Raw genomic sequence first — 20,874 nt, 5'->3', positions numbered from 1 at the left:
ACGGGAGCCATTCCTTTTTTGGTTTCCGCCAATTCTCATCGTATCGATCGCCTCTTGAGTAGAATACTTGATCTTTCTTGTTTCCCTTTTCATCCAAGTCACAATCCTTCGTGAGATGAGGCCCTCTACAGTTCTCGCATCCAACTCGAATAGCATGGATTGTTTGATCCATTTTTGTCATCCTTCTATCTAGACTATCGAGCTTAGCCATCATCGCCGCCATGCCATCATTTGCCGAGTTCACTACCCCCCGACTTACTTCATTTCTTGGATTGTGGTATTCTCTAGAATGCTTAGAGAATTCTTCAATGAACTCCTTGATTACCGGGGGTGTCTTCTTCGTGAGCGGGCCTTGTGAATCAAGCAATTGCCTTGTGGTGACATTGACTCCATCATAGAAGATGGAGACCTCTTGTTGGCTATTGAGGTCATGGTGTGGGCAATTTCTAAGAAGACCTTTGAACCTTTCCTAAGCTTCATAAAGAGACTCCCCGGGTTATTGCTCGAAGTTGGCAATGGTTTTCTTCAACTTAGCTATTTTGGAAGGCGGGCAAAAGTGATCTATGAAGTCTTCTTTCATCTTAGCCCATGTGGTGACCGACTCGGGAGGAAGTGACTTGAGCCAATCCTTTGCAGCACCCTTGAATGTGACTGGAAGCATGCGAAGTAGCCAGGTCTCGCGTGGCACATTTGGTACATTGAAGTAGTCAGCCACATCATTTACTTCATCCAAGTGCTTGTAGGCATCTTCGTGGTCTTTTCCATAGAAAGGAATCTCCTTGAGTTGAGCGAGGATATGACCCTTTAGCTCGAAAGTAGCGATAGCGGAAATTGCGGGCTGCACAAGTCCCGAGCCAGTGTCATCGCGCATCCTCTTCTTCCATTCCCCCATGGGGACTTCATCGATATTAGCCATAGTGATAGCTAAATCGTCTTCAAAATCGGATGCGTGCTCGTATGTGGGTTCTTCTTCCTCGGTCTCATACTCGGTGTCTTCTTTAATTGGGTTTTTAATTGTCAAAGAGGCGCTGGATGCTCCTGATTTGCTGCTCCTCTTCTTGCTGAAAACGGACTTGAGGTTCTTTAGTGGCGAATTCTTTGAAGAAGCGGATTCTCCAACGACTTTTCCTTTTCTTCTCCTTAATGCGGATTCCGGGTCTTCGAGAGGAGGGATGAGAGGTGTATCAGATCCTCGGGTCATGAAACAACTGTAAGCGAAACAAAAAAAAAACGCATAAAAAGACCAAAAAGAAGAAATAAAAATTAAAACTGTGAACAGCGATGAACTCGCCGAGTCGGCAAGAGTGCACTCGGCGAGTTGAAGGCAAAAACAGAAAAAATTTCTAATTACTTTTAAAAACGGATTTTTATTAAAACTTATTCTAATTACTAAATTACCTAAGAATTAACTTTGTGTAAGATAAATCCCACACAAAGGATCGATTAAACTAGAATTTAGTGCTAATTTAGAACCGTTCCCCGGCAAAGGCGCCAAAAACTTGATGTGTGTAAACTCAACTAGTTTTAAACCTACTTTTAATTATAAAATAAACACCCAAGGTAATGGACCTATCAATTATGATAAGTAGGGTATCGAACACAGGGAACGGTAAATTAAAACTAAAAACTAATTCTATCTAAATTAATTAATAAGTAAGAGTTTTCTCTAGTTTTACAAGACTAGAAACTTACTAACTATCACTTAAATTAAAAACTAGAAAAGAAAAGAATTAACTAGATTCAATAATGGGAAGGACTTCTGTTTAGTTCAACTCAATTGATCCTATGGTTGATGCTATGGTAATAGTGCAATGGATTAACTCTTTTGTTGGTTACCGATTCAAGTGATTAGATTCGCGTTCGCTACACTAACCCTTAGTGAACAAACTATCTCAAACAGTGATCAGTTGTCTAATTTAATTAAATTCACTAGATTAATTATTCGGGTTAATTTAGACTTGCAATAGTTAACTAATTTGGTCCTTTAGTTAACTTCTTGTTGATGGTCATCACACAAGCTAACACATGAATTTACCTAATTTTCTTATTAATTCTAGTTTCATGTTCATTAATCCTAGACATATGATAAAGTGGTCACATAAACATATGAGGTTGATAATCAAAAGATGTTCATACTATTTAATTACCTTCCTATTAATAGAAAATTAATTATCATTCACACATAAGGTTCTTTAGCAAGCTAAAACTAACAAAAATCACCAACATTGAATTAATCCTACCAATAATCAAACCATAGTCTCAATTTTGTATCCCCAATCAGAAGTTTAAGAGTTTTAGCTCATGATTGAGGTAAATAACAGCAAATAAACGAATTCTAATTGTCTAGCCATAATGGAAAACAAAAGATTAAGTAGAATGATGAAATTTTGCCACAAATCTCCTTCGGAATTGGATTCTAGGTTGTATCTTCGTTCTCTAAGGTTCTTCTGGCTCTTCAATCGCCGCTAATCTCTCCAGAAGGGTTCCAAAATTCATAATGTCGATCTGAGAAGTTATCTTTATAGATGCGAACCGACTCGTCGAGTCCATTGTCGACTCGCCGAGTCCATCTCTTAATCCCCGTATGTGATAAGTCTCTGGGTCTTTAAGTCTTTATCTTCTTGAATATTCGATCGGACTCGTCGAGCAGACGACCCTACTCGCCGAGTCGGTGTTGTTTTTGGTGGTTTTATTCTTTGTTCAATTCCCGAGCTCCCAACCGTTTCTCCTGCTTCCTTTTGCTACCGAGCTTCACTTTTGGACTGAAAACATAATTCAAGCACTTTTAAGTACCTTTTGTCCATGATATGCGATAATTTAGCTAATAAATGATAAAAAAAATCTATACTTAATATAAACTAAATATGCAAATATCACGCTCAGAAGTCCTCATACATCTAAAATCATAAGCCTCAGCTGCATTCCTTGTATCCCTTTTTGACACTGAGTACCAGGTCTGATCTCGACCCAATAGTGAAACCTCCAGGGTCATCCGTTGCATCATCCTAACCGTCTTCATGGTTTCCTTCTTACTATAACCGCATCGGCCCAATGTGACACAAAGTCCGCTTAACCCTAAGCGAACACTACCTTCCCAACTAGAGATCAAATCAACTCCGACCTCTGTCATTTGTTCCTCATCGTTCCTTGCAACTTGTGGTACCTCCTGTACCCGAGTACTGACCCACACAGGTCTAAGACATCAGATGATAAAAAATACTCCTCAACATGGAACCCACTTCAAAATCCAGAATCTCATCTCGCCTATCCAACGCACCACCAGAGCCAAACTCAAACTCAAGAATTTGGTCCGACCCAGAGTTGGAACCACTCGTCCAAACGAAGCACTCAACTCACGACTCATGACCCACAACTCGCGCGTATACCTCTTCTCCCATTCCCTTGGGTTGTGACACCCACAACTCAAATCAGAGTATAACGATTCCCGACAAATGTAGAGACCTCCGTCTCTTTCCTGATCTGGCCCCCAGGCTCCCGAATACTCAACACAATAAGGCTACTCAAGCCTAAGAACTATCCTATGTCATGCTGTAATCAAGAAAATAACGCGGCTCCCTGCCGCACCAAGAGACCCTCTTACTGACTAGTGAGTACTACGGCTCCCCGCCGTATTACAACACCCACTCGCTGACTAGTGAGTACTACGGCTCCCCGCCGTATTACAACACCCACTCGCTGACTAGTGAGTACTACGGCTCCTCGTCGTATCATAACACCCTCTTGCTGACTAGTGAGTACTACGGTTCCCTGCAGTATCACAAAACCCACTCGCTGACTAGTGAGTACTACGGCTCCCCGCAGTATCACAACACCCTTTCGCTGACTAAGAGTACTAGGCTCCCCACAATGTCACAACACCCTCTCACTGACTAGTGAGTACTACGACTCCCCGCTTTATCACAACACCCTCTCGCTGACTAGTGAGTACAACGACTCCCCGCAGTATTAGAACACCCTTTCACTAACTAGTGAGTACTACGGCTCCCCACAATATCATAACACCCTCTCGCTGACTAGTGAGTACTACGACTCCTCGCAGTATCACAACACCCTCTCCTGATACAATCTAGATTCTTGGGCAATCTCACTTGCTGTCATTAACCGAAAGGGCTCCTACTGGAACCATTGATGCTCGAACCACCACTTGCCGTCTCTACTGAAGACTCAAACTTATTCGAAATCCAATGCATTGAATTTGGATACTTCGATACTCCACATACATCCTCACAACAACTCTTCTCATCCACTGATCTTCCTGATTCACAACCTGGAATTGGTTGTCTAATCAACTTCTGCCCTTCCCAGGTTTAATAACAGCCCCATTGTTGAACCAGAATTTCTCAACCACCGAACTCACCCTATGAGCCAACCATCTCAAATTCACCATTAAGACCTGGAGGAATTCCCGGTTCACCCCAAGGTCTCCGATCAATGGCCACTTGTTGTGGAGGCACTCCACCTTTGAACATAACACATGCATTATCTCGCTCTGCACCTCGTCTCAATCACCAACAACCTTGGGCTCAATGAATTCACATCACCAATCATTATATCTTGATCTCTAACCATTCTCGATCGAATCCCTGATCCCTTCAATAAAATACCTGGTTCTCCCACACTTAGGGTTCGAACCATCCCCAATCGGCGCACCAACAATCTATCCCACAGCCTGTTTCCACCAGTAACATCGCACCTACTCTTGGAAGGTGCTACGCGATGCTCGGTGATCTCCCGACAGAGATCGAGCAACTCCAAATGCCTCGAAACTCAGATGAAATCCTCAGAACTTCCCACCATGACTGCCTTTAGTCGTTCAGAATCTCACACCACTCCATCATCGGACCTCCCAACTGTCTAGTATTAACCATGACTCTTTGTCCGAAAGTAATGATCTACCGTACTTCTCGTCATCGACTCCTTAACCAACGTTCCATCACGTCACTTGACAAAAGAGCAGAAACATATTTCCACTCTTAATACCCATCAAAGACAATAGGGGCCACCGCCCTGATATACTCCCCTTGATCATTCGTCGCTGCAGCTAACGCATGCCCTACTATACTCAATTAGGATGTATTCTGGTCCTTGACCATCTTAGTCCCCACTGACGACCTGTTCAAGATATATCTTTACTTCTCGGCAGAGATACTGCCATATACTCTGGTTGTAGATTACCATCCGTTCAATCTCACATGGCTCACCCCCGTACACAAAAACCGAAATGTCAACACCTCTTACATCTCCCACAGGGAATGGAAATAGCATTACTCGGGTCACAGAGAGTGACCTCTCCACTATCGGCCGGTCGCCCAACCCAGACAGTATTCTCCCATAATGCCCCATCCCTACTTATTCTTGAGTCCTACGACTCCAACTGGCATGTCACCTACAATCCCTCGGAGCTCACTCGAATTCCTTTTTTCAAGGGATGCTCCACTAAAACTCGTTCATCATGGCCTTCTGGCCCCATACTCATTCACCTCCGATCTCATTCTGGATAATCCCCACGGGAAAACAGGTCGAAACCAGAAACACTAACCGCCACATGTCATGATCCTCAAACTGTGTGGCCATCTCTCAATCTGCTATGAATCATGGTACCTGAACCATGTTATCTCCTGTTAATCTTCTACGAATCATGGTACTCGAACCACGACATCAACTCTCGACCTGCTACCACTCATGGTACTCGAACCATGCCATCACTTCTCAATCTACTACTTATCATGGTACCCGAACCATGACATCACTTCTCAAAGCTCAAATACCGGCTCGTGGGTGCCTTCTCAGACGACACATGCTCAGGGCAAAACAACGCCCTCTTGTGAAATCATCGTTCGGGCGCTAACTGATCGTACACACTGTTCCGCTCTGCTCGTCTTAAAACCTTTTACCCTTTTTAGAAAAATTGTTCTTACTGTGAAAAACTTCTTAAATCCCCAGTTTGAGTTCAGATACGCCCACACGTGCATCCGAATCCCTCAAACCAAGTCTCCAATACCAACTTGTAACAACGCAAATTTTCAAACAATTTTTCATTTTAAAAACATAACTTCATTCATAAAAAAATCCATTCTCTTACATATTATCTCATAATCTACCTCAGAACCTCAATTACATAAATCTTCATCAGTGTGTATGACATGCCGACGCCTTCCCGCGATCCTCACGGGTACCCGAAACACATAACATACAACACAGTAAGCATAAATGCTTAGTGAGTTCCCCAAAATACCACATACCACACATACGCCACTCAAGGCTATAGTATGACCCTCTGGTCGATGTGTCTCAGCGGGACCCTCCAGTCCCGTAGCTCATTGGACCCTCTGGTCCGGTCATAGCTCGTTGGACCCTTCGGTCCGGTCTATATCGTTGGACCCTCCGGTCCGGTCCATACAACACATAGCATACATATAACAAATGCGCATAATCTCATACATACACATAGAACACAAGACCCTCTGGTCTACACAAGGATACCACTCTAGGTAATGTATAGTGAGAAGACTCACCTCGAATGAAGTCAGATAAACTCTCGTGCTCGAAGTTCCGACCTAGCCTCCTCCTATCATCTGAATAACATTCCTGATCAATACCTTCTCATAGTCTTATCTTTAAAGATTGGGTAGAAGGCCATTCTCCCTCTCCCTGAACTCTCTTGAATCAGCTTAACCAAAACCCTAAGGTCAATTGGGGTCAATGGTCGAACATTGACCCGACTCGTCGAGTGCACAGGGGCAACTCGGCGAGTCCATGGGGATCCTTTGAATCCTTCTAGTCTCACTTAGCATTTCGAGTCATCCCTTCGCTCAACGGGCTACTCCTGTCACGAATCGCAGGGCAACCCCGACTTGACTCGTTGAGTCCACTTTTGAACTCAGCGAGTTGCTTCCATGGCAACACTCAAATGACCATCTGAGGTCAGATATGCTTCTCTAACCTATAGATCCGCCCTTCCCATACACAATAATCGCGTAAAGGTCCGACCTTTACATTCATGCAATACTCGTAGGGCTCCTTTTGGTGAAATCTTCTCGAAAATGGAAACCTAAGTTCATTTCCCCCATGGAACAACATAAAGTAGGAATGATAAGGCACTCGGGACTTCTAAAGGTCCAGATCCAGAGTCTAACACTCAAAGGGACAATATACTCATCATTTCAAGCCAATAAATGGGTATAGAAAACCCTAAATTCAAGGACCTGATACTAAACCGAAGAAGGGATCGATTTACTACCTCAAAGTTGTAGATCCAAGCTGGAAACCCACATAATAGCAATCCCCTTGACCTCCTCTTGCTGGAAACACCTTCTTCTTTGCAAAATCACACTAACAAGGATCAAAAAGGCTCTCTCTCTTACACAACTCGTCCAAGATCCATAGGGTTTCTCTTTGGACTGGTAGCCACAAATGAGGGCTATAAGGACCCTTAAATATGGCACAGGCCCAAAGATTTAGGGTTTATGCCGCCAGCACGGACTCGTCGAGTCACCCTGCCAACTCTTCGAGTCCATTGATTAGTCCAGTCAGCAAATCGCGATCCTACTCGACGAGTCTAGGCGTTGAATCGTCGAGTCCTTCCCTCTAACTCAAAATAAATGAATAACAAAGAATGCCTGGGAATCCGGATGTTACAACTAGAAAGTCTAGCTTGGTCGTTGCCAGTGGTAGTGATAAATCAGGTAATGTTGATTATGAGGAATAGTACAATGATGAGCTTGACACAAGTGTTGCTTTAATTGTGAAGCACTTTGAGGAGTCTGATAATAAGAAATTTGGACGAACAAGAAAATTTCCTGCAAATTCTGGCTCATAAACATCTAAAGGATCTGACACTGAAAATTCCAAAAAGGATGAAGGTAAATACTTTAAATGTGAATGCGCTGATCACTATTCTTAGGATTGGAAAGTTAATAATGACAATCCAAAGGAAGATTCTTATGAAACTAAGTACAATCGTTTAGTAGATTCTTTGGAAAGGCAAAATCTAGAGTCCAAAGTTCTTGTCACTGAAGGTGAAAGGTCAGTTAGTGATGAGGAATCAGTTTTTCATGAACTGAAAAGGACATCTATTTAATGGCTACCTCTGGTGATTTTGTCACTGAAAAATTAAGCAAAAACTGAAGCACTTGTGAAGCTAGTCTCTCCAAAGCTGCTTGTGACTCTAAAGTTTAGATATGGGACTCCTCTTCTTTGTATTAGGTCAAAAAATTTGTTACTGTTTCTGAAAATGAAAAACCTACAATGTTTAAGTATCCTCGTCTTTATCTTTCAAAATCAAATCAAGAAATTATTAATCTAAGCAACGAAATCAATTCTTTAAAAACTAAATTGTCCAACAAAGAGAAGTTTCTTTCACTGATGTGTTTACAGTTCTGTAATGTATCTATTATCAATTATGATCTCAACAGTGAAAATGACTCTATCAAAAGTATAAAAGTATTACAAATAACTGGGCTCATTCCCATTTCAAAACTTTTAAAATTGTCAATGATCAAATTCCACATTGGTGTGAAAAAAAATTGGAGGAAGTCTTGATGAAGTTATTGATATTTTTAAACAAATTGAAACCAAACCAAATTTTCAAACCCAAACTAAAATTATTTATGAATACCAGACTAAATTTATAAGTGTTGGTATTATAAATCATCAAGACCGCATAGTCAAACATTCTGTTAGTAAGTATGATGATCTTACCTAGTGTGTCTCTCCTGTAACTGCTATTGACCTATTTGTCAAACCCCCTGATCATGAGTATGAGTGTCTGTCACAACTAGAATTTTAGTCTAGGAAATTCTTTCCTCCTGTAAACATCAACTATTGTAAGACTTGTACTCTAAGTGGATATCATACTCTATGCTCAATCAAAATCTCCATTTGAATCAAAACACCTGAGTGAAGTTCAAAACCTAATACAACGCATCTCATATACTTGACTCTGGGTCTAAAATCCTAAATAACCCGGTTCACCTTAGAATGAATTAGGATCCTCTTATTGGGCCAAATGGGCCAGTAAACTTTCTATTTGATGGTTCTGGGCCAATGAAACCCATTTGGACTCTATTTGGACCTGTATTCGTCAAACCATAACAATTGGGCCATGTTGGACCTAAAATAACTCAATTATTTATCATGGGCCATGATAGGTCGTGAACCATGATGGGCCGTGAACCCATCACTAAATCGGAATTGGGTCGTAAACCCCATCCTTTCACCACCTTTGGGTCGTGAACCCTCAAGAAGGGCCTAATGGGCCGAAAACCTTCTACTTGGGCCTCATAATTTCGAACAAAATCAAGAAAAGGCTCAAACTCTTTCATTCTCTTTTCCTTTCCCCCCTCATTCTCGGTTTTGTGATTAAAAAAAACAAAAGAAGCTTATATGATGCAAGACTTTGACACCTCATCTTTACTTAGTGGTAATCTAGGTAAATAAACTCACATATAAGTAAGCATCTACACTCTAAACCATCGTGTATTAACCAATTGATCCTCTCTCCTCCTTCTTCTCTATTTATGACCGAGAATCACAACCTACCGCCACTCTCACTTCAACTTGAAACATATACTATAATTCCTCTCATATTCCTCCAAGAACTTCAAGAAAATCCTCCCCTACCCTCTTCAAAAATTCATATATGCTAGTGTGTGAGTTCAAGAGCACTTCATCCAAAATCCATTCATCTTGGTAAGCTACTTCCACTCAAGAGGTTTAACTTCATGTTCATGTTAACTTACTTCTCCTAACACTTCATTTCATGAACCATACTCCTTAGAAACCCCATAAGTTTGAGATCTACTCAAGGGAGATTGCTAGGACCAAAATCTCTCTCATATCTCTTCATGAAAACCGATCCAAACCCCAAAGTGAGTTCATACCCCGTATTTTCGGTTTTTACTATGTTTTGGGGGAGAATACAAGTTGTTTTGTATAGATCTATGTGTGTATGCATGATTTTGTGTGTTTTTCATGTCATATATGTGATTATATGTTATAAACTCCATGAACTTAAAGATCTACTAAAAGATGATGCTATTTGTAAAAAATAACACTCATTTCAACTTATCTTACAAGGAAATGGTTTTAAGGTACATACAAGTTACATAAAACTAAGAAAATTGCATAAGAGGGCCAAAAATGACAAAATGACAAAAAATGGTTATATTTATGTAACTCACGATTACTAGGGGTCAAAAAGGATTATTTTTGCTAAACATGGTTAGTTACGACATTTGAGACCCTACAATAACTAAAAATGTAAAAATTTTCATAATTGGGCCTTGTTTGGGCTTCTCATGGCCTTGGGTCAAAATTTTGTAACTTTTTGGGCTTTTGTGGGCTTAAGTGTCATTTTCAATATAGTTGTGTCAAAATGTAAATTTTTGCTAAGAAAAACTAAAAGTATGAATTTGCTAGAACTTGGGCCAAAAAGATAAAATTAATTACAAATGGGCTAAGAATGCACATTTTCATAAAAATCAAGCCAAAAATGATATTTTAATAAAAGGGAGTTAAAAAATATTATTTTTACAAAAGCTAGCCTTAAATGCAACTTTTCTTCTTAAAAGGGGCCTAAAAGGTTATTTTTACCAAAAATGTGTCATAATTGTAAATCTTCGGCTTAATGGGCCAAGAATGTCATTTTTACAAAAAGTGGGCCTTTTATGTCATTTTGGTAAATAACTGAGCTAAAACAAGCAATATAATAACAAATAGGCTTATTATGTCATTCTCATGTATATTGGGCCTTAGTGACCCATTTATATGCTTGATAGGTCCTATATACTCTTTACATGTCTATTAGGCCATGTTGACCCATTTACATGCTCGACGGACCTTGGATACTCCTTGCGTGCTAATTGGGCCTGTAAATAATATATATGTGAATGGGCCTTACTTGTCCTTTTACATATATATGGTACCCAGGATATATAATCTCATTCCCTTTCGAGCCTAGAAATGATTTACTTGTTTAGTGGGCCCTAGTTGTCCACTTACATGTTCATTGGGCCCCGAATGTACCTTATATGTTTCTCTTCGAGTAAATTCGATCAAGGATCTAGTGAGACGTGTTGGTTGACACCTATTGAGTGTACGATCGTAGTCTGTAGTTATAACCAGAGTCTCTTGGAGGGAGAGCGGGGGTTTGTGTATAGATCTATACGGGGATGAGACCCACACCTAAGTTGTTCGCTATAGTTAGACTAGACCAGTCTAGGGTGACAAAAATCTTGTTCTATTCTGTCGGCGTCCAACAACGGCATGATAGGAGAAATTGTCATTATCTAGTATGGTTATAACGACTCACTTATAGGAATTAACGTCATAAAATTTACGAGAAAACCATTCTCTTTTCTCTTTGGGTTACTCGGTAACATACTCGTGCTGGTACTCAACCTCGGGGGTTGAGATACTATCATTCTCTTTCACAGACAACATCGGTTTGTCTGGGGTCATTCTCTTTACATTCTCGTTATATTCTCTTTGATAATCTCTCCATACTCTTTTTACATTCGAAGATAGGATTTGGGTACCTAAGACGGGAGGAATAAGAGGTCTTCTAATGTAGGAAGCTCATAAGACCATGTACTCGATTCATCCCGGCAGCTCGAAAATGTATAGTGATCTGAAACCCTACTACTGGTGGACGATAATGAAGCTCGATGTCGCAAAGTATGTGGCCGAGTGTGTGACATGTGTGAGGGTTAAGGCACAACATCAGAAAACGTATGGGAGTTTAGAACCTTTACTTGTACCCATGGGTAAATGCGAAGACATCACCATGGATTTTGTGACTAAACTACCCAGAACGAAGAGCGATCACGACATGATTTGGGTGGTCGTTGATCGATTTACTAAAAGTGCTCATTTCATAGCAACCATTGAAAAATGGTTTATGGATAAACTTGTAAATGCCTACGTGAAGGAGATAGTGAGACTTCATGGTGTTCCTTTAGCGATTGTATCAGATCGTGATAGTCGTTTCACATAGATGTTTTGGAGAAGTCTACAAGAGGAATTGGGTACAAAATTTTGTCTGGGTATAGCCTACCATCTACAAACTAATGGTCAGAGCGAACTAACGATTCAAACATTATGCTACGAGCATGTACTCTAGAATTCCAAGGTAACTGGGATGAACATTTACATCTAGTAAAATTTTCCTACAATAATAGTTTCCACTCGAGCATCAAGATGCCACCTTATCACGCTTTGTATGGACGAAAGTGTCGAACACCGTCATGTTGGCTTGAAGTCGGGGAAAAGCAGTTTCTGGGACCCGAGATAGTTCATCAAACTACCGACAAGTTGAAATTGATTACAGAAAGGAGGTTAGCAGCTCAGGATCGTCAAAAGAGCTATGCTGACAAGAAAAGATAACTGATAACATTCGAAGTTGTAGATTCGGTTTTACTTAAAGTCTCACAGTGCAAGAGACTTATAACATTTGGTAAAAGGGGAAAGTTGAGTCCAAAGCTTATTGGACCATTTAATGTTCTTCAGAGGATTGGGAGCCAAGCTTACAAGCTAGAAGTACCAGAAAAACTAGATGGTATTCATAACACTTTCCATGTGTGTTATTTGAGGAAATTCACTGGAGAAGTTCTCGACATAATTCTAATTTTTGAATTATGGTTGGATGAAAGCAAGAGGTTAATCGAAGAACCATAGGCAATCGTTGACCGTAAGACTAAAAAGTTGCGACCCAAGATGGATGATTTAGTGCTTGTGCGATGGAAACATACGAATGGGCCAAATCTCACTTGGGAAAAGGAGAGTGACATGATGATTCGCTATCCGCATTTGTTTGCTGATGTATGATTCCGGGGACGAAATTATCCTAAGGGGGAGAGAATTATAAAGCCCGTGTTTCTAGGCTAGGCATTAATGATGATGTAATAGTCTAGGTCAACCTTTGTAATTTTTTTGATATAATAAAATGTATTATTTGATTATTATGTGTTTTATGCTTAATTATTATGATTTAATAACTTAAAGATAAAAATAAGCGTCGAAAATAAATATTAGATGAACCTGATATCTATGAAGAAAGTCGTAGTGGTTGAAACAAGGATTCCGTAGATATAAAGAATACCGAAATCCGAGTTATAACCAAGAAGTTATAACATGTAGAATTTTCGCGACAGAACCGACACGACGCTATGTAACGTAAAAAGTGAATTTAAGATAAATTGCTTTTTTGCCTTAGCAATACAAATTAAAGTAGTATTGTTCGTTAAACCGAGAGCATGCATAAAAAGAACGCCCAAATATGAGTTTGTATGAGGAAGTTATGATTTTTCTAAGCTTCGACTTAGCAGTATGCAGCCTGAAACTCGAATGTTAGATCGGGTGATTTTTAGCCGAAACAACCTAAACGAGAATCGAAGATCTTGTTGATAGTAGTTGAATAGTAAAAAGACAAATGAAAACGGACGTCGGATGAAGATGTTATGAATTTTTAAAAGACGTTTCCTGTCCCGGCCTGTTAAAAAAACAACTTTAAAAATAAATTAAAATTAGCCGATGGAGTCTAAACGAAAGTTGTAGAGCATAAGTTACCTACGCGTGGATATAAAGAACGTCAAAACCGGAGTTCGTATGCAAAAGTTACGAGTTTTTGAAGTATTAGGCACGAACTTTGAGGTTGGTCCGAAGGAGTATGCCCAACGTACTCGTGTAAGTGTTCCGGAGTCCATGACCCTCCATACTCCTTCGCATGAGAGACACGTGTCGTAGCCTTGACGTGTCTGAGCTGATCCACTTTGTACACCCAACGTATGAAGTTGCGCTGAACGAAGAGATGCGCGAGGCAGTACGCTCCGCATACCGAAGAATTACGCCAAACCTAATTAGGTGCTTCGGTCCCCTATAAATAGGATCCGAAGCCAGCCGATTTTTGGTTACAAATTTTACTTCTTTCACCCTCATACTCTCTTCCAAGCTACACTAGAAGCCTCCCAAGCCTATAATATCATCCTAGCATCGTAATGAAGCCCCGGAGAGCCCGAAGATCCAAGAAAAGTGTTTTTCGAGATGAAAGTCTGCCCGCGTGAAGCCTAGTTTTTGAGAAAAAATTATGGTTTCATCAAAAAAGATTGTTTTAAGGGATGAAGTGATGTCCAATCACTGTCTTCTCATGTGAGTATATAGTCACTTTCATCTTACATATAGATATGAAGAATTTTCTATAAAATACATGCTGTGTAATTATATTGTTTGTTTATTTGAAATGGGTATTGAATAGATGTTTTATACAAGTTTTAAATTGTATATGTATTTTTATCTAGAAGTATGTTGGGTAAAACATAGTAGATGAAATAGTTGATTTGTGTTTAAATGATGAGAGGCCTCGATGTTGTTGTTGTTGTAGTCATCTAGCGAAGTATTGATGATGACCTCAGACCTTTCTAGACAGTTCAGTGGAATGTTAGTAGGATTGCAACCTGTAGGTGTTGGTGAACTATATGTTCGCTGGTGTACTGCATCCCCCTCATGGTTGCCTTATTTTACACAAATTGCTGAGGAATCCCTAAAGCAGTGTTGTAACGCTGATGAAAATCCTTAGACTAGGTCCCTTATGATAGTTGTTTAGGGACGTAAAGTGAGGATAACAGGAATGGGTAATCAATAAGTTTATTATTGGTTGATGAAATTAATAAATTTATTATTGGTTGATGAAATTAATAAATTTACTATTATCTGTGGGTTGAAAACCCTATATGCTCACTAGACTCTCAAGCCTGACCCACTCAGTTTTTTATATTACAGGTAGTGGACCCAGAGCATAGTTGGATGATGATGAGGGATTTATGGATTATAGGCTAGTAGATGTAAATATCTGTTGTAAGGCTTATATTGTACAGTTTATGCTTCTGGTTTGTATCGGAACATGTCACACCCCAAAACCATGAATGGCGGAAACGTTCTGGGGCGGAGGACGTCATGTACAGTATCACAACAATGAAAAGTAGTAAACAAGCAACAACATCATCCATTGCATTAATAATATAATTTTAATACAAGTGTGTTCTGTCAAATTATAATAGACACTATGGTATAAATCAAAATGAAAGATGAGTCTTGAACGAGCACCATCTTCTCAGAACCTTGCATCGGTACCTGTCTATGGTTGACCTGAGGATACAAGTTATTTTGAAAGAGAGTATCAACTTTAAAGCTGGTGAGACCATAAGTATTTTAGTGTCTTAATTTGTATGTAAGTATTTGTATGTATATGAACTGTAAGTATTGAAAATGTATATGAACTGACTCTTTGAATGATTCATTGTTCTAGTATTAGTATTAGTATCTTCCTAAACTACCCATACGGTAGCCTACTAGTAATATAACAGGTACGTATGAACATGGAATTACACCCTTGCTACCCAAGAGTACTGAATGAACTGGAAGAACCTTTATGACTATATATGTACACATGATATATAATTAATATTTAAACGACCTTCGGACGGGTACCCGATATCCCACCAGACCACATCTCAAGCGCAAAAAGGAAATAGGGTGGATAGCCTTCCTAAGTCTTTTAAATATTTCTTATATAACTATACATATATAGGCATGCAATTGATAATATAAAAGCATAAAATAAGTTTTGTAAAACCTTTGAACATAATTATTATCTAAGCAAAGATCGACTTGATGTCAATCTAAAAAACGGGTTGAAAGCATGGGTTTGATAAAACAGTTTAAGTATAAAGAAACATTTGTTTGAAACACAGTTGTAAATGAGTTTGAAATTAAACATATAGTGTAAAATGAACAGTTTAATAAGGAGTTTTAAACATTTAAAACGTTTATGAAAATCATGTGAAGAAAATTGTTTGGTAAAACAGTTAATGAGTAGTAAATCATTTGAATGCCGCTTATTAATCACATGTGATTGATATAATAACTAGCATGATTCTACTTGTACCCCCCATAAGACATTTATAAACATTTAAAACATTGATTAAGGGGTATAAACTCACCTGTTGCGAGTGGATCGGAAGGAAGTGTCGGATAAGTGCTTGGTGTCAAGTGAAGACTTAGACACGCACAAAGATCCTAATTACATATGAGGACATAATTATGTAAACAATTAGCCTTTAACCAACTAATAAACAAGTCAAGACACTCTAGGACATGAAAAACACTTTGTATAAGTGTTATAAGTTCTAAGGAGTGCATCTAAGTGTTGTAGGGAAAGGCTAGTGTGTTTGGGGTTCAAGGAACACTCCTAAAATGAGTTTACTCCCTAAAGAACAACACCCCTTGAGTTTACAGTCGTAAACTCATAACCTTTTGACCATTTTTTGTTTTGAAGTCTTCTAAGCTATTCCAAACATTCCTACTTCATGTTTAAGCCTTAGGAAGTGTTGTGTGGCAACAAAACACTCCTAAATGGAGTTTACGGTCTAAGGACCATTTATCCATGAGTTTACTACCTTAAACTCATGAGTTTACTACCTTAAACCCATAAGTTTGGTATTTGGGGGTTTTCAAGTCCTTAGCTCAATCATGGCAATAGTCTAGTTTAGATTTAGACTTAAGGAACAACCATGGGACTTTTATGGGACTTTTATACAGCTTTTAAGGTGTTTACGGTTTTGGGAGATCCCCAAACCGTAAACACATAAAAATGTAAGGTTTTGGTGCTTTTTGTGTGATAAACTCATCAAGGATGAATCTAGACAAGTCCCTAAGGCATGGTGAAGCATCTAGGCACCCTAAGGCAACACTTTGCACTTAATCTTGGTGTTTACAGTTTTGGGACCTCCCAAAACCGTGAACACCTTTATCTTGGTTTTCTTGGGACTTTTCTTTGATGCTAACATGTAATACAAGCTTAATAAGACTCAAGGATGGAAGTATTTACTTAAAGGGGAATTGAATTGAACTAAAAGTCCAAGAACACTTAGTGTGTGTTCTTGGTGTTTTTGGAAATCTATTCAAAACACAAAAATGAATGGATGAAAATATGTACAATCACTAGATTAAGTGTTATGTCAACTTGGAATGGCTAGAACACTTAAAAGTTTGAAGATCTTTAATTAAATCTTGGATGATACTTGAGAGTGTTTTTGAGTTTACTCATTTTGAGTTTACTCTTTTAGGGTGAAGAAATGAAAAGTGACTAATTTGAGGAGTAAACTCATGCTTATGCATGAGTTCACAGTTTTTGGATGATTTTTCGACCCAAACATAAAAGTGTGGTCGTGAACTTCTAAGACACGAGGTGTTTGCGGTTTTTAAATTTCAAAACCCGAAACGACACTTTCTTTCACCCGTTCGTTTAATGAATAATATTAAAATAATCAAACGAACTTTAAATATCCTAAAAATAAGTAATAATGTAATTGACCTATAAATCGAAGTGATTGACTTTTAGGGTTGGACCGAATGAAAATTTCGAGTTGTCACATCATCCCCCTATTAAAGGGAATTTCGTCCCGAAATTAGAATTTAGGTAAGGAAGTAGGTATGAATGATTGAGTCATGAGGTGGAAACTTCCTAATCGATTGGTTCTCGTGCTCATAAGTGAATTCGGGTCCTCGGTTGGTATCCCAACAAACCTTCACTAAGGGGAGGCGGCGCTGCTTCGTCCGCTTGACCTCTTGGTCGAGGGTCACTATGGTTCTTCTACGAAGGCGAGGATCTCGTTAATCTCGATCTCTTCAAGTGGGTTTACGAGAGTCCTAACGGAAAGGTACGGTTTCAAGATCGAGACGCGAAGAGTAAAATGTACGTTACTGAGTTCGTGGAGTAGGTTTAGTCTGTGAGATATAGGATCGATTCTGGTAACAATCTCGGAGGTCTTGACTATCCTAGATTTAGCTTTCCACGCTTTATGAAGCGCATTAAGCCATTCTGAGAGTGAGTTTTCCTAAAGAACTTGGTCTCTCACTTGGAATCTCCAAGGTTTCTTTTTCTTGTTTAACTTCCCAGTCAAGGGCCACCCCTGCTGGGTAAAAGTCGTAAGGGTTTCTGTAATTTGCGAAGAGTTCTGGATGAACTATGACAGTAGGTCTGTAAGACCTAGAATTTGGTGAATTTCTGTCGGCGTCTCTGGTGTCGACAAATTCTCAACGGTTTTGATAAATTGACAGAGTATTCAAGAATTTCCACATCACTAATAGTGTGTCTTAGGAAATTTTGACTCTTCAATTCCAAAACTCGTGTTCAGAGAACTTTGCGAAAAGTATCTCCGAGGGTAATGTTTCTGCGGGTTCCTTCTTACTACGAGGGCAGATAGGTAAGTCGTTACATGGAGAATGGCGAACTGATCCAAGTAAGAAAGACAGACTCTATTCAGTAAACTCATGAATGATTCAGGCGTATTGGTCCTATCCGAGGGGTATCACTACAGACACGAAGTGTCCGCATCGAGTTCGTATGGTAGTCTTCCGGACATCCTTCCCTCACACTCAAACTGGTGATATTCGGATCACAGGTCCATTTCTGAAAGTAATTCTTTTCCTTGCGTTTGCTCAACCAATTCATCTATGCGAGACAGAGGCAACGGTTTCTAATGGAAAAATCTGGACGGGGTCCTCGATAGCCGAGGTACATACGATGCAATCCTTCGACCTCTGGAAGAATAAGACCGGAGTTCTCCAGTGTGAGAAGCCTAGTCTTCCAATTCTATTTCTGTGCAGTTTGCTAAGTTGTCCAGACTGTTCTTGTATCTACGTAGTTGTTTAGACTATGGGGCGATCTGTTTACAGGAGTCATATTGGGTTCTAAGTTTGTTCACATGACGATGCGATTACTCGTAGTCTTGGGCAGTCTCCGTCCTGAAGTTCACATTAGAATTCATACTTGGTTCAACGATCACAATATCATGTATACGAGTCGTATATAATTAAGATTGAAAAGGTAGTCGAATAACTGATTCTTCTTTAAGCTCATATCCCATCGAGGGAAAAGAAATTAAAGTGGAATCATCAATTCTAAACCTGAAGAACCTTGATTATATATCACCCCTATGTATACATTATTTAGCGACAGATCAACCGTATGGATCTTTGGATTTGAACTTGACGTACTGTACGAGTGGTACTTCAGGGATTTCTTCAGAAAGGAAAAGAACTATGAGGTACTCCATGCATGAGTACTTCGATGTTCTGATATGAAGGCTTCGCTGGAAAGGCGTTTTCAAAGAAAGAGATGCACGCAAGAAGCTGGTTTTGTGCGGGTCAAATTGAATCGAGTAGTATGATAATGTCGGAATCATAAGGAAACTTAAAGACATTAGTTTTGAACATAAGGCGTTACAGACAAAACACAACCGTGCAACCATCAACAGAGTTACAGTACTTTAGACTTACTACAAGACTATTGCTGCGAATAAGGTATACTACAAAAGACAAGTATGCGTAGCACGAGCATCCCTATATTGATGGGATCTTGCAAAAGATAAGACTCTAGTTGCACTAGTTTCGGATGGTTTATAAGTATGCTCCCCAAAATGCCTTAAATACTTTTACGTGGGTCCGGAGTAGGTTCTCCTGCAACTGTGATCCTGAGAATCTTCCCATCAGCGCCCGAGTTCTTTGCTATTGGGCAATCCTTCTTGAGGTGCCCAATTTCACCACATTGGTGACATATCTTAGCAGCACCAACATTTGTGGTGGAAGTGAAGTGTCGAGTAGGAGTTAGGGGAACAAGGTGGCTTTCGTTGATTTTCTCTTTGGGGCAATTTCTGTAATAGTGCCCTGCCTCACCACAACTATAGCAAACTAGGCTAGCTCTAGTGGTGGCGGTAATTCTACAGAAATGAGCGATGTGCGCCATCTTGTTGCAATTGTTGCATTGCCTTGCTCGGAAAATTCCCGTATGGTGATAGTTGCACCGGTCACACTGCGGAAGTGTTCCCTCATATCGCTTGGCCGGTGTTAGGATGGCAGGGGTTGCCACTGGTCGCTGTGGCATGGCCATCCTCTGAAATCGCTTTCGTTCCACTTTGGCTTGACGTTTTCTTTTCTTGAACTCTGAGTTGTTGTCTTTGGTAGTGGCGACTGTTACTATTTGTTGATTTCCCGGATCATCACCATGATCGGGATTGTCCACTCCACTATCCGTTCTGTTCGCGTTGACAGCATTACGGTTTGCAAGGACAGCTGTCACGGCAGCCACCACGACAGCTGTAACTGTGGCTTGTAAAGTAGCGACATCCATAGGAAAAGCGGAGGTTTCGTTGTTCGGATGGCTGCTTCCGGATGAAGACATGATTCTGTAGCACGAAAGATAAGGATTTTCTGAGCGATTCTGGTTGGCCCTAGATGTACTTCGATTGTTCAAGTAAAGAGTAGAAGTATGTTTGCGAAGTTTTGACCTACATCCCTACGATGCAGTCCTAGTACTGAGTGGAAGTGAGTTAGTAGCATGGTCTCATGACGTTGTCGTTCAAGCCGAGGTATCGTTGGTTGGTGAATAACATGATCCATCCACTTAAAGAGACTTGGAAATGTCTCCGGAGTTAAATTACTATAGTCAAATGAGTTGACTAAAGCATGTTTCAGATAGACTCCAATGAAAGTATGATAAGAGTACTTGAATAAAGAATGACACGGAAGTTAGCCGACTATCCAAATCTTTGATATTCATGACGTAAAAGTTCGGGAAAATGACCTTGTAAAAAGGTCTTACATCATATCTAGAGAAGATAGTTCTTGACAGCATAAAGACCTAACCAAAAGTACTTATAGTACAAAATAGTTTCATAGAAAATGCCACATCGGGCATAGACAGAAAAACAATTCCTTTTTAACAAGGAAAATAAAGTAAAACATCTATTACTGGAGATGGTCATCCCTCTGGTGAACTCTTAGTTCAGCCAGTTGACG

At 39.8% G+C, this 20,874-nt stretch overlaps 1 non-coding gene across 1 annotated transcript; it reads left to right on the top strand.

The window, feature by feature from the left end:
* The first annotated feature begins 425 nt into the window (after window positions 1-425).
* On the top strand, window positions 426-532 carry LOC111917594 (small nucleolar RNA R71). The gene has a single exon (XR_002858949.1). It is a non-coding gene; the product is annotated as a small nucleolar RNA R71 (small nucleolar RNA).
* Window positions 533-20,874: the final 20,342 nt, after the last annotated feature.

This window comes from Lactuca sativa, chromosome 8, assembly GCF_002870075.4.
Source record: "Lactuca sativa cultivar Salinas chromosome 8, Lsat_Salinas_v11, whole genome shotgun sequence".
Taxonomy (NCBI): domain Eukaryota; kingdom Viridiplantae; phylum Streptophyta; class Magnoliopsida; order Asterales; family Asteraceae; genus Lactuca; species Lactuca sativa.
Note: the sequence above shows the minus strand (reverse complement) of the source record. Positions and strands in the feature narration are given on the sequence as shown.